The sequence below is a fragment of the Talpa occidentalis genome, unplaced genomic scaffold (assembly GCF_014898055.3).
Source record: "Talpa occidentalis isolate TD23 unplaced genomic scaffold, MPIMG_talOcc4v2.1 talOcc4.15, whole genome shotgun sequence".
Lineage (NCBI taxonomy): Eukaryota > Metazoa > Chordata > Mammalia > Eulipotyphla > Talpidae > Talpa > Talpa occidentalis.
In genome coordinates, this window is record NW_023601543.1 from 1,366,756 (window position 1) to 1,381,661 (window position 14,906).

The window sequence follows — 14,906 nt, forward strand, 5'->3', positions numbered from 1 at the left end:
CTCGAAGCGCCGCGCGTCTAGTCCGCGCAGCCGCAAAAGGGAATTTGTAGCAAAATCTCAGCTAAATGAGCAGGGAGGTGCAAATCTTTATTTGGAGAGTAAAGAAAAAGTTTTTTTTTTTTTTAAAGAAAACATTTATTTATTTATGCCTACAACAGCTGGGGTACAGGCCAGAGTTGCAGGGGGTGAGAGGATTCACCAGAGACAGAGTGGGGAGCAGAACAGGCAGACTGATGAAATCCACTGCTGAGGGGAGCAGCGGGCGCGACGGGAGAGGTCTGCTGCGCCATGTGGGGAGCTCCCTGGCTGGCCTGGGATCGATATTGTGCTGCAGACGCTGTGGATGCTTCATAGTATGGTGCCTAACCCCTTGCACCACCAGGGACGCCCCAAGAAACGTTTATTTAGAAGAAAAGTGAAGACTCCCAGGCAGTGATGCCAGGGAGGGGCAAAGCCACTGTCATCTAGGGAATACTTAGGCCGCCGTCTCTCTTCTGACCTCACCTCGTCTTCTCTGACGGGCCGTCTTAGAGGCTGTGCGCTCCTGGGCACTGTGTCCAGCTTTCCAGCTCTTACTGTTTCTTTCACTGCCCCTGTCCAAGTTCTCTTAAAATCGGCTGTCCTCACTAGCCTTAACATTTACTGCGCTCATTAGCCCTCCTGCACTTGTCTGCCATGACCTCAGAAGCCTCTTGAACGCTCCCGAAGTCCCTGCCTGCGCTGTCCCTGAAGCTGCCTACTTAACCCGAACTTGCACCAGGACTCAGCCTCCCACCACGTGGCTAGGCATTCACAGCTCACTTGAGCCAACGAGGAGTAAGGGGGAGGTGAAAGTAGATGGGGGGGGGGTGGTGGCTAAGCCAGGCTTGGATGCAGGAGGGTGCAAGACCCCGGCAGAGCAGGCACCTTGGCATTTGGGGACCCAGAGCTCGGCCTCAGCTGCGGCTGCAGTCTGGTTCCTGCATTTCCAGACAGGAGGCAGCACCACCCCTCCATGTCCGCCCTGGCTCACTCTCCCTTCCCGCCCTCCCAACGTGCCCCCAGGCGTCCCACTGCCCCAGGCTGTACCTCGGCCCCAGCCGCTTTCCTTCCACCTTCAACTCCTACCTCTGACTTTGCAGCCCTCTGAGTTGCGGGGGCCCGGGAGGGTCTGTGAGTCCCACTGGGACCACGTGCCTACACCATCCTGCCCAGACAGAACGTGACCTCCCTCCATCTGCCGCACCGTCTGGGTCACCGGCCACCCGCTTGCGGAGAGTCGCATGGAGAGCGCCGCGCACAGCTGGCTTCAATAGTCACATCTGCCTCTGCAGTGGGGGTAGGGGTTACCATGCCCCGGGCTGCATGGGGGACTCCTCTTAGCAAGGAAGAAGGGGCAACGGCTGTGGGGAAGGCCTTCTGTGAGGTGATGGGCCCATGGCCAGGGAGCTCACTCGTGGTGGAGACCCAAGAGCACCCTCCAGTCTGGCCAAGGGGGCCTGGTGGAAGCCCGGGACATCTGCTCACCGAACCCCACTGCACCTCACTCCCAAGGCCACACCCACCAGCGGCTGTGCTTCCCCACCCCCGGCCCATGGCCACACAGGAGGGGGGAGGGCCAGGTGAGGTGTCTCCACACACACACACACACACACACACACACGACCGACCGTCCAGCTTGCTGGTGCTTTCCACGGCGCGTCCGTTCTGTCCTGAGCCCAACCTCTCCTCAGCGTTCCTGCACCTCCATTCAGCTCCCTCCTGACTCTCTCCCTGCCCGCTGCCAGCTGGTGCTGCCGGGCTGGCGCTCCTTCCAAGTCCCCAGCCCAGATTTAATCCCCATGCAGCCTTGCCCAAGGCAGAAACCAGGGCTGTGCGCCCCGCTCGCCCTTGTGGATGAAGCCCGCCCGCCGCGAGGGCGTGTATCACGTCACCACAGTGTGGTCTGGCCGCCTCTGCCCTGCGAGCCGGTCCACCAAACACAAGTGTGAGACGAGAGTGTGCACTTGGGAAGGGTGAGTCGTTGGCACGAAGGAGGCAGTGACTCGAGATAGGAGGGGCTGCTGCTCCCAAAGGGTCCCCCCTAAAGACAGAGCGACACAGGAGGAGGGCCCTGTGGGAGCCGGTCTCTGCCTTCTAGAGGACGCCCTGCAGAGAGCCCAGGCCGCGTCCCCGTCGTCGAATGTCAGCAGTGTCCTTTGCTGCTGGGCCACACGGCAGGCAAGACACCGCCTGGCCTGCAGGCGCAGAGCCCCACTTCCGCAGCGGGTCGGGGCCTGTCGCACTTGAACTCAAGGAAGACGGTTTTGCTTGCTCGCTCACCTGCTAGACGGGGCCGGGGCGCTGGGGGATATCCCCAGAAAGTCTCCCAGTATGTCCACAGCCCCCCACCTTTTAGTCACAATTAATCTTTTGTTACCTTCTTCACCAACGTTTCCTTTTCTGTGCGACATGGAAGTGCTTCGGGCACCTTCCTGGCCATTATGACCGCCACCCTTGGCCCCCGGTTCTGCCTCTGGGGCCGCTGCGTCTCCATGGAAACATTTCATTGGAGGTTTGAACTCAGCCTCCCAGTCCGCTGGAGTGACTTCGCCCACGGCAGCAGCCTCACGTAGCTCGGTGTCCTGCCAAGTAGCTGGGTCCCATTTCTGGGGCGCAAGGACAAGGTGTTCCGAGGGGACAAAGGGCGGACAGACCAAGCGCGCTGGCGCGCTCTGCGGGCGGCCGGCTGAGGAGACTCCCCGCGGGGCTGCCCTCTTGCAGCGTGATGTCGTCGGGTGCTGAGGAAAATCGCAAGTCACGTGTCGGCACCGCCCATCTGCTGAGCAAGTTTCCCCTTTCCAGCTCGTGGGGTTTCAGAAGGAGACAGCCGTGGCTTTCAACAAATCCCGGCCAAAAGGATTGGGGGGGTGGGGGATGTGGCAACGGTAGTTTGGAAAGTCCTAGCCAGGGAGTAGAAAAGTTCGGGGATGAGCCCAGTTTGCAGGTAAAAATCAAAGCCCTTTCAAATGATTGAGAGGATCTGAATCTGGTGTCCATAAAAAGATGTTGCTGAAGCCTATCTCGTTCTCCACCTTCACGCCAGCGCTACCAAGTAATTCCAGGAAAACATTCATTTGCAAGTTAAATCTAGTTTCAATAAACTTGGCCAGGGTTTTTTTCCTGCATAGGCACAATCAGAACAAAATATAGCCATATACTTTAAAAAGCCTGCTTTGCTGGAACTTTTCCTAAGGAGATTAGACTGAGCTCTTAACGGCTTCTCAGGACCAGGCACCGCGCAAAGGGCTTGCCCCCAGATTTTGCCCAATAGCCGTACCTTTGGGTAAGTTACTCTCTTCTCAAGGTCCCCCAAATGTCCTGGGGCTCCCAGGTCTGCCAAGAGGTCCCTGATAGACCTGGAACCCCAAAAGCAAGGCACTCAGGCTGTCCTTTCCTTGAAGGTTCAACCTGATTCCTGAAAGCAGTTTGGTCTCAGATGCGGCATTATGGACAGAGTCTCAGAAGCCATGTTTCCAGTAGTCTGTCACAGACTGGGAAAAATAGCCTTATTGTGTTTATGCAAATAAACACTTCACCATGGGAAATAAGAAAACTTACTAAAAACTAACAGTCCAGAAAAGTTCCCCAGTAAGCGTCACAGCAGCCCCAAATCCCGGATTTCATCCATGGACGTCGTGCACAATTAGAAAAGCCAACTCAACCCACAAAGGTAGCCAAAAATGAATGGAATGACGAAGGCTGCGTGAGAGCCAAGGGGACTGCATGCGCTTGCTTCAAGCTGAGACCCCAGAGCGCTGCCCGGTTGGCTGGCACAGCCTCACCAAGACCAGCCTGTCCGTGCTCACTGCCGGCCGCGGGCTTCTTTCTAGAAGCACAGCTGAAGCTGTGCGCAAGCTCCACATCCACTTGGGCACAATGCCAGTCAGAGCCTGAATTTCCCCCTCTGAGCTGAGCCTGTCAGCATGGAGCGCCGGCCCCGTTGTGGGCGCAGAGGGTAGCCTGTGCCATGCAGACAGCCTGAAAGTCCTGTAATAGCCTCAGGCCTGCCAGCCACTAGGGGAGGCCGAGATGCAGGGAAGACTCCCCTCACCGGGCAGGCTGCGGGGTGCTGCTTGTTGCGGGCCCGGGGGTAGGGCCTGCTTGCCATCCCCTCACCACTCAGGCCACCTCTCGTCCTGCTGGGTCGCGTCGATGTGGTCACCAAAGTGTTGACTGGCAATCAAGTGTCAGCACCAGCTCGGCAAGCGCTATTACTGATCAAAGTCAAACTCCAGCGCAGGAAGCGTCCCCGGTGGGCCCAGGACCCGCACTCAGCGCAGGTGGGGCCGCCAGGGCCTGCAGCTAGGACGGGGAGGGTGAGCACGGGAGGGCGAGACAGCGCAAGTGAGAGCCACTGATACAAGTGGACAGGGTGGTAACGCCACACGCTGTGTTTGGGGCATCGCCAAGCACCACAAAGAACAAACTAAATCAAGGGAAAAGCGGCCCTCGCGCTTTGTGAGTTTGCTCCCAACTCCGCCATTTCGTGGGTGCCACCCTACCTTTGGCTCCAGCAGGGCTCAAGGCCGGCGACCTCAAGCGCTAACCCCTGGTGGTGGCGGCAGCGGATCCCCTCCTCACGTGCCCTTCTCATCCAATCGTTGCCCAGCACAGAGATGCCCCAGAATGTTCTCGCTCATCTTGCCCCAGGGCTTCTGGGAGAAGCCCACTTGACATCCTCGGCCGAGCGCTGCTGGGAGACAGGCCGGCTGGCAGCAGAGCCACTTCTTAGACCTCGCCGAGCGCGATCCCTCATTCTCCACTGCCAGACGTAGTGATGGGTGGGCAGGGCCCGACTAGGGGTCTGGACCCCAGGGGTACCAGGGTTCTGGCTGGGAGCCCTGGGCGAGATCCATTTCTGCTCGCACAGCCAGTGGTAAGGGTGGGGGTGCCTGGCTGTGGGTGTGGGGTCAATGGGGTGGTGGGCCCCCATTGGCGGGGTGCAGGTGGGGCGGGCTCCTCGCTGAGGGAAGGTCCCACGGCTAAGGCCTAAGCATGTGGGGTGTGGGAGGACGGCTCCACTGGTGGCTGCTGTGGGTGGAGAGGGGAGGAGGCTCTTGGGAGGACTCCTGGGTGGCAGAGAACGCAGATTGCCAGGGGCAGGGAGGGAGGCCGGGGCTGCCACCACAGGAGAGGTCTCCCGCTGCTCCTGTGGGGAGGTGAGGAGCCGGCTGCGGGTTCCTCATCTGGGGAGCAAGGAAGATGGGTGCTGCCCCCGGGTGCCCCAGCGTGAGGATGCCCCATGCGCCCTGCTGTGACCCAGTGTCAGCATCCTGTGGTGGAGGGTGGGAGGACCTGGTGCTGCGGTAGGATTGGACTGGAGAGACTCCGGGTGGCCTTGGAGGGGTGGCATGGGGACAGTCAGGGTGGGAGCTGCAAAGCCTCGCCCCCTGCAGAAAACCCCATCTTTGCTCTTTGCGACATGCATTGTATATTCACCCAGCTCCGCCTGCCGCACATCCAGCCAGACCACAGTCCGCTGACTTCTCAAAGGACACACTTTGCCTCGTAAGTTCTCAGACCGCGGTGGAATTTTATTCCAACTTAGTAATGATAGCCTATTCCCAAATATTTGGGACTCCATGGATCAAGGTGTAAATCCCAATATCAGGACGGAAAGAGGTGACTCCCTGCTCATCAGACAGACATACGAAAGAATGAGGGAATATTATGGAAATATTTATGCCAAAAGTCTGAAAACCTCACCAATTCCTTAGGGAAACAAACAGCTTACTAACTCTGACGCCACAAAAGTCTGCCCTTATATTTTGTAAATAAATTTAATATCAGAAAAGTGTCCTAAAAATCAAAGAAATGAAACAGGGTGGAGAGGCGCTGCAGGCCTCCCCGGCGGGGTGCCGACGTTGGCGAGGCAGTTGGTAGGGCTGTCTGGCACCAAGGTCCATCTCTGCCCTTGTACCCACAGTCTTTGGGCACCTGTCTGCTCACTGGTCCTCCCCTCTACCCTGGACAACAGTGATGCCCACGCTGGCAAAGCTCCTAATGGGGATGCCCCGGGACGTGCTGGAAGGCCCTGCTGGGGTGGGACAGAATGCCATGGGCCAGAAGTCAAAGGCAGCCAGCTTGGGCCAGCCCCGGCCCAGGGGCCACCTGGCTCAACATGCCCCTCCCCCCGCCTGGTGTCCGTGGCCATGGGATCCCTCCTCATGGGCAGTTTTCTAAGTCAAGGCGACTTTCACAGCTCAGCAGACTGAGTCCCAACCAGCCACTCTGGCGTCGATCTGGCTTTGGTGCGGGTGTGGGACAGAGTGGGAGAGCTTTTCCCAGCATCTCAGGCCGTGCCTCTGGGCTCTGGAAGTGCATTGGGCGAGAGGGACTGAACTGGAGGCCAGAAGTGTGCCCTGCCCTCCCCAGCAGCCTCTCCGAAAGGGATGGGAGAGGCTGCCACAAGCCCCTCCACTCACAAACAGCAGCTGCCACGCAGCAAAGGGCTGCATCTGGCTGCCTTTCTGCCAGGTATCCCCCCTCTCTCACTTTCTCTCTGCGTCTCACACACAAGCATGAAGCCAGAGGCCCCAGAGGAAAGCTGAGACCCCGCTGGGTACAAGGTAACCCTGTGTGGCTTCCAGTCAAAGCCAAGAATGATCTGGCCCTTCCCGTTCCCAGAGCTGTGCTGTTTCCTAGACAACGCGGTTTCTGTAATCACGGTCAAGGCAACGCACACTCCTGCTCGGCATCAAGGTCACAGTCTAATACCAATTCACCACGGCAACAGAACCCTGCTCATCCAACACGGGAGATGGGACCTGCTAGAAAAGCCTCTCGAACCTTCCCTGACGGGGGGAAGGGGGGAGGCGTGGAATAGGCTTTGGACTCCAGTGGAAGCTGGAATCCTGAAGAGGCCGAGTCCCTTATAGTTGGTACAGGTGATATCCAGCCAGGGCTTCACTTGGGCCTACAAGTGCACACAAATCACCTCATCCTTTGACCACGAGCCCGGGAGCTCTAAGGCAAGCCCGTGTTTGCCGAACTCTGCCCCCCAGTTCATGTGACCAAGGCAGGCGTCTGCCCTTCCTGGGTCTCAGATGAGAGAGCTCCGAGGAACAGTGGCTCCACAAGACCGTTAGTTGAAGATTCAATCCTGTCCCTCCTGTTGTGGCCCAAGGCCTATCGTCAGGCTTCCCCTCATTGCTGGACCTCCAGACCCAGAGACTGGTGGCTGTAGCCCTTCCTGTCTGGTAAGCTTGGGCCTGCGGCCATTATGTATGGCTCTGGCCTACCCACCCCATAAGTTGTCTGCGTGGGGTTAGGGAGAGGTCGAGGAGTTGGAGGTCCCACAGGCCTGTGGATATTTTGCCTCACGAAGGCAAATATCCCCCTCAACCATCTCCTCAATGAGGCAACCCAGTGGTTGACCCTGGGAGAAAATGGTGGAAAAACAATATAGGCAGGGAGGAGAGCACCACGGGAGTGGATGGGCTCGTGTGTGTTAAATGTTGGGGATACTAGACAGGTTGAGGGCACACCTCACAATTCCATGTCACTCTGGTCTCTGTCCCAGGGCAGCTCCAGGCTTTCAACTTGGGTGACGGGGTTTCCTAGCAGCACCATTTCCATAACAGCACCAGGACAAGGAAAGATGAGGGTTGCACCAGATGCCTGCTAACTCCCCTCATCCATCCTGGCCACAACGAAGGCTCAGGTAACCATGCCGGCCGAGGAAGCCCTCAAATCGCCTACTCACGAGACCCACAAAAGTCAGGGTGCGGCTCCAGCAGGCCGAGTGTATACTAACTTGAAGGGCAGCCACTTCTCTGGTGCTCGAGGCACAATGTATTTCTCAAACCATACTACCTGACGATGAAATCAAGACTGGGGGGACGGGCCCCCATGTTGCGGCACCTGGGCCAGAGGGACTGTGACACGGACCCGCTCAGGGCTCCGGAAGCCCTGCCTGAGGCCTTGAGGTTCAGCTGGAAGTCCACCTCCCTGGCCACAGCAGGCAATGAGGTCTCTGAGGGGCCCATGGAAGCTGAGAACCCATGAGAAGCACAGTTCCCTGTTGTTTGCGTCTCCCAAGTGCTCTGGCTGGAGAGAGGGTGGCTCAGAGGAGCTAGCGGACATATTTCTTCAAAGGAATCAAATGGCCCTGTGCACAGTGGTGGCCAGAGCCCTGGACTCCTCAGGCTGGGTCATCTCCCCAGATTTGGGGCTCTAAGCACTTTGAGACTCGACCGAGAGGCACTCCTGCCTCAGGCACCCTCTCCGGGGCTCTCCTGCCTGCCACTTCACGGGCCACCTTGCTCTCACCCACTGGCTTCAGAGCCTCCCTTGGGGACCCCTGGGAGCCTAGACGACCTGCTTCCACCTGAAAATGCATTTCCAGAATTCCTGCCTTGGTGGTTGCCAGCCTGGAGCCTGACGCCTCCAGGCTGGGAACTAGCGCTGTCAGCCAGCGGAGCTCCAAGCTCAGGGCTGGGCGGGTGGCCAGGGCTGATGGGCTCTGTCCTTGGCAGCTTGGCTGATGGAAACATGTGTTCTGACTTAGAGAGGCCCATGCCTCAGGCCCTGGTGGCCCAGACAGGGCAGAGGCCGCCTCTGTGGCCACGCAGTGTGGGGATAATGCGCTCAGCTCCTGCTGTGGCACCCAACCCCCCCAAATCAACGTTCTGCTGCAATCTCATGTTCAAGGAAAGGCCAGAGCACTCTGTGCAGACATAGGGATGGACCCTCTTCCACCCACACATCTCCCCGACTCCTGGCCCTTACCTGCTCATGCCAGGCTGGTCCTGGGGTTCCCTGGAGAGCCCTCTCGCACATGGTCGGAAACACTGAGCTGGCACAGGCGCTGACAATGAACAGGGGCAGGACTCTTAGTCTGCCTTCTGAGTTTGTGCCCTTGAATCTGAACGTGGAAGGATGTGCAGCAGGTGGCAGAAGTGTATGTGCAAGTGGGACACCATGCTGAGGCCTGGCGTGGCACATGTGACCCAAAGTATTGACTGTGTCAGCAAACAGAGGCTCACACTGGCCAGTGCCCCAGATGGTGCCACCAACTGGCTCTTGTGTGGGGTTCTGGGACAGAAGTCTTTGCTTGGCTCCTGTCGCCAGCGCCATCACTTCACGAGCCCACTTCTCTCCTGGTATGGTGCCCCGTTCCCTCTAGTTATCCCAAGTTCCCCCGGCTCCTACCCTCTCTGACCGTACACAGTAGGTGTCGGTCAAGGACTCTGACTTTCATGGGGCACCCCCTCTGACGAGCCTGGGCTAGGGTTTCAGCATCCAGACATGGGAACCAGGGGACCCCAGAGGCCCATTTGGAAATCTTGGCTACAGCTGCCCCACCAGCCCCTGCAGGAGTCCTGAGGGTCGCAGCTTCCTGGGAACCTGGCCTCTCTGCACCCCCCCTCTCCAGGTTGGGTTCTGGGGCTGAGGGATTGGGTCACTGTCTTCTTGCAGCCGCCAGAGGGCCCCTGTGTTCTCCGCCACATGGTGGCCACTGGGCCTCCAAAGCCCGGAGGCGTGCTTCCTGTGAGCTCCTATGCGCTCACAATGGCTGACTTCCTTGGCTGCGGCACCCACACTCGAAGACCCAGTTTGGAGGCAGCTCAGGCCTGTGGAGGATAGTCACCCTTGCGTGGGTTGGGGTCTGGCTGCCTTGTGGGGGGGCCATCAGGCAGATACTTTGCTGGGGCACAGGCTGGTCACGGGGACGCGCCCTGCGCTGGTGGAAACAATGCTGATGTTTCGCTTAACTCTTTGTAGGCCAAGGTTGAGGCCTAGCCGAGAAGAGGGACACAGAGTGTGGTCAAACAGCGTCTCTGTCAGCACCATTTCAGAATTCTGCCAACCACGGTCTCCTTCTGTGTGCCAGCGAGGGGCATAGGCCCGGGCCTGGGTAGATCCCCGGTGGATGTGGCCTAGAGTTTATGCAATTTGGAGAACCACCAGTAAGAAAATGAAAAAAAAAAAAAACATTATAAATGCAAACTTCATGGGGCCCAGTTGGAAATCACGGCATGAGCAGGGCCTGGTCCTTGGTGGGGCGTCTTCACCCTCCTCGCCCCACCCCGTGCACTCGCATCTCTCAGCTCGGGAGACATTGCCGAGGACTGCTGCTTTGTTCACTTGTGGGGCGGCTGTTTCCTGGGGCCACTGGGAGCAAGCATCCCAAAAGGGCTTCAGGCCACAACAATGAACTGGCTCCCATTCCAGAGAGAAGTCTGGGGTGAAGGTGCCACTAAGTGGGTTCTTTCTGGAGACCCCCACCACCTCTGCATCCTCATCGCGTGGCCTCCCCTCTGTGCATGGGCCTCTCTCTGTCACACAGACACTTGTCATTGAAGGTGGGGCCTACCCTAATCCAGCGTGACGTGAGTTTATGTGGACATCTGTAGTAACATGTGCAAAGACCCTTTTCCCCAACAAACTCTCGTTCGCAGCGCCCCTGTGGAGATGTCATCTTGGGGGCACTAGTCAGTTCCCTACAAGGGCGATGCTGACTTGCTATTATTGCATAACAAACTACCACCAACTTAGGGGCCTTCACCCACCCACATTTAGCACCGCCCAGACTCCCGGGCTGAGAGTGCGGGCTGAGCCGGCTCTCTGCTCGGGCTCCCGCCAGGCTGAACTCTCATCCGGGAACTCAGGATCCTCTTCCAAGTTGATTCCAGTTGCTGGCAGAATCCATCTTGTGGATTCTGAGGGTCCTGCTTTCTTGCCACCCTGGGCTTCTAGGAAGTGTTGGCCAAGGCAACAAGGAACCAAGTGAGACCTGAGAACTATTGGGTCACGGAGTCTATAATATATTACAAAGAAAGACAATCAGGGTACGACTTGATTCAAGTTAATAAAAAGCACAGCAAGGCAGCTTGCTGGATCAACGCATGGAAATCCTTGGCATTTCCACACTATCAGTCACTAAACAGAAAATGAGATAAAGACAAGGGAGAACAATTCACTACAACAATAAGAAGAAAAAAGACACCTCGGAGTAAACCTGACGAAAAATGTGCAACACTCTTCCGGAGACAGCTACAACTTGGCTGAAGGATGGAAAGCACTGCCTGCAGGGGTGGAGAGGTGCCATGCTCGTGGCAGAGACAGCCTGGCATCGAGATTTCACCTCCAAATTGAATGTAAACCCAATAGATTTGAGGAAACCTGAAAAATAGATGGTAAAGTTGATACACACGAGCACAGAGGTATGGAATGTACTGAATATTTTGAAAATGAAGAACAAAGAAGCACGCTTGCCTTATCAGATGTCAAGGCATTTTTCAGAGCTACTGGCGTTGGCAAGGGCAGAGGGACATAAACGGATGGAACAGAAAATGGAAGCGACCTTGGCATATCTAGTATGTGGGAGAGGGGCCAGCAGGGGCCTGTGGCAAGGATGGTCGCGTCAATGCGCGGTGATGGGACAATTCAACTCCACGCAGACAAAAAGAAAACAGATTCCTGCCTTACGCTATTCTCAAAAGAAATTTCTAGTTAGAGATAGCAATGTGAAAAACAAGACTGAATACCATTAAAATAGCATACAATGAGAATGACCTTGCGGTAGAACATTTTCCAAATTTTTCTGAAGTAAATCACCTAAAGCAAAGGCCAAGATAATTTCACAACATCAAAATTTTAAACCCCCTTGCTGAAAGTCACCACTGATATGGTGTAAGACCAAATCGCAGGCTGGCGGACAGCATCTGCAATGTTTAAAACAGACAAGAAATTGATTTCATGACTTTTTAAAGAGCTCCTACAGGTCAGGAAGAAAATGACAGATCATCCAACAGAAAAACAGCCAAGAGATGAAGCAAAAGGTCCCCTGAAGAACAAACAAATAGCTCCGGGAATAGTAGCTGGCATTTGCCATCGGGGGAGCGTAACTCAAAATCACAGGGAGGCGCCACGCTTGCCCACCAGGCTGCCCGGGGATGGCGGCCGCCGGCCAGCGGGGAACGCAGCGGTGTCCACTGACTTTGGCAAGAGCAAGAGCAACGAGGGCATGGGCGCCCGGGCCCCGGCGCTGGCACTCCTGGAGACCACCCTGTCGGCGCACGTTTACTGAGGCCTTAAAAAATACCGGGCAGAACTGGAGACCACCTCGACGTCCCCCGGGAGGACGCTAGACACGCACGACGCTGCCGCGCTGTGGCTCACGCCTCATGCCGTCTTGCGCTCATTTTGCTGAGGGCCCGCCTGGCCCCTCGGAGCTTGCGCCCTGGAGAGGAGGCCGAGCACACACTCGAGCAGCTGCGGCTCGACAGGTGGTGGTGAGTGAGGAGAGGCTGAGACAGAGCAGGCAGGGCAGACCGAGGGTGTGAGGGGACTCCTTTCTAGAAGAGGTGGTTGGGGAAGGCATCCCTCCGGAGAGGACCTTTGAGCAGAAAGAGGCAGGGGACAGTGAGGAGAGAGTTTCAGGGGGAGGAGGCCTCGCCCCTCAAGGCGCTGCGGCAGGTCGGTGTCTGGTTGGTGCGTGCGAGGAGCCCAGGATGGCGGCCAAGGGGTGAGCAGAGCGGAGCGCCAGGAGAGGAGGGCGGAGGATGAGGCGGTGGAGACCCCCGGGAGGACTTTCGGTTGGACTCTGGGTGAGGCGGGAGCCGTTTTGAGCAGAATGGCACGCAGGATGTGTTTGCTAAGGCGGCCGGACCCCCGAGTGGGTGGCTTCGGTAACAAGCATCTATCCTCTGCCAGTGCTGGAGGCTAAGGCTGAGACCAAGGCGTCAGCAGGGCTGGCTCCTCCTGAGGACTGCCTGCAGGGGCCTTTTCCAAACTCGTCTCCTTGACTGAAGGATGGCCGCCTTCTTTCTGCAGCTGTTTACATCTTCCCGGCAGGTGTGTCTCTGCGTCCGAATACCTCCTTCTTATAAGGACCCCAGTCACGCCGGGCTAGGACGCACCCTAATCACCTCCACGCAAGGTTTAGTCCCACTTCCAAATAAGGCCACATGCTGAGGTTCTGGGGGGTCAAGGCTTCAAATATGGATTTGGGGAAGGGGTGCGATGAAGCCCATGACCTGCCGCCGAGCTGAGAAGGCGGGGCAAGAAGGAGAGCAGGGAGGCCAGCCAGGAGGGCGCAGCGATGACTCGGGGGACTGAGCGGTACTGAGGTGGCAGAGGGCAGATGGCCGGAGGGGTGAGAGTCGGGACCAGAGGGAGGACGTTTGCAATGACACGCTCCTGAGGACTGAAAGTGAGGCGCAGGCAACAAGGAGGAAAAGGGCTAAATGCCACGAGACAAAGACGGACAGGTTGGAGTTGCAAAAAGTCAACAACATGCTATTTTAAAAATACATCTAAAATATAAAGACACAGAAACGTTGGAAGCAAAAGGAAAGAAAATAGAAAAAGACTCTAAACACGAGTCAAAAGAAAGCTGGCATTGCTGTATCCATATTAGACAAAACAGAGCGTGAGGCAAACGCACCACTGGAGAGAAATAACAGGATACGGGCTACTTTCGGGGAGAGAAAGGCGGCCACGACTGGAAGGGAGCCTCGGGCCGCGTCAAGGGGCACGTGGAGAACTTGTATTTCTTGATCCAGGCGATAGCTACAAAAATGTCCTCCTTAAACGACCTCTGAAGGTGTTGACAGCGATACAATACCACCAGCACCCGGGAGTGGGCGGGAACCAGGAGTCCCTTGCGCCGTCACGGCCTTATCCCGCGAGCGCCCACCTCCAGACGCTCGGCCTCTCCCGCGGGGCGCGTGACTCGCCTTGAACGTCTTTTTGCCTCTAGAGCTTCCCACTCTGTTCTGGTCTTTCCCTCACAACTCACGTGTGGAAGGACCGGCCCACACGTGACATGCAGCCTTTGTCACAGCCTGGGTTTTGCTGGCATCACCGGCAAGGTACAGTTCACGTTGTCCCTCTGTCGTTAGTAGCACCTGAAAATTGGCAGCTGGATCCAGAGGTGTGATCACACGCCAGCCCAGGCCTTCGGCCGGAGCAGGCGCGGCGTGTTCTTCCGCCAGGAGGAACAGCACCTCCGTTCTCACTGTGCTGTGGTGTCGGCTGTGGGTGCTCAGAGACTGGACCCCTGAATTCACAGGCACTGAAAACGGGAAACGGGTACGACGCTCCTGTTCTCGCGTCCTTTGCACGTGCTGACAGCAGCGCTTGTGACGAGGAGCCGCCGGCCCGCCTGTGAGTTGCTCACCCGGCGGTTCAGCTCGCCCTGGCAAAGCAGGATAAATGCTTGGTTCTTGCCCTTTGCCGATGAACTTTCAACCTTATGAACTGGTTTCCTCAGCGCCACAGGAGGTGATCAGTTAGAGATTTTGGAAACATCATTACAGAGGGAGAGACGGGGGCGTGCTTGCCCGGTACTGGACTCCTGGGGCTTGGACTAATAAGCCTCTGATGTCCACGTCCTTCTCATGCGGCCTGGTGGGTTCGGGTTGTTTTCTTGCTTTCCGGTGTGGTAAATGTCACTTGGAAGTTTGTTTGGCTGGAAATAAAATATCCTTGGACCATAATTTCTTTCCTTGGTGGTATGAATTGAATTGTGCCTTTCCCCAAAATTTATAAGTTGAAATGTTAACTCTCCAATCCAAACCTAGGAACGGGGCGTTATTTAGAAATAGAATCATTACAGAAATACTTAGTTGAGACGAGGTCACACTGGAGCGGGGCGGGCCTCTCCGACGTGGGTGGTGTCTTTATAAAAGGAGACATTTGGACGCAGAGGCATAAACACACAGGGAGATGACAGGTGCGGCAGGAGGCAGAGACCGAGTGGGGCTTCTTCAAGCCAGGGAGCACCAAGGTGTTCTCAACCGGCTTGCCTCCGTTTCCAAGGAAGACCCGTCGACTATTCCCGCTTCTCGTTCTCAGGCCAGTCACTGCCTCCTTTGTCTCCTGGTGTTTCCTTTCCCTCTGATGTGGCTGCCGTGTGGGTCTGGCGGCTACAGGTG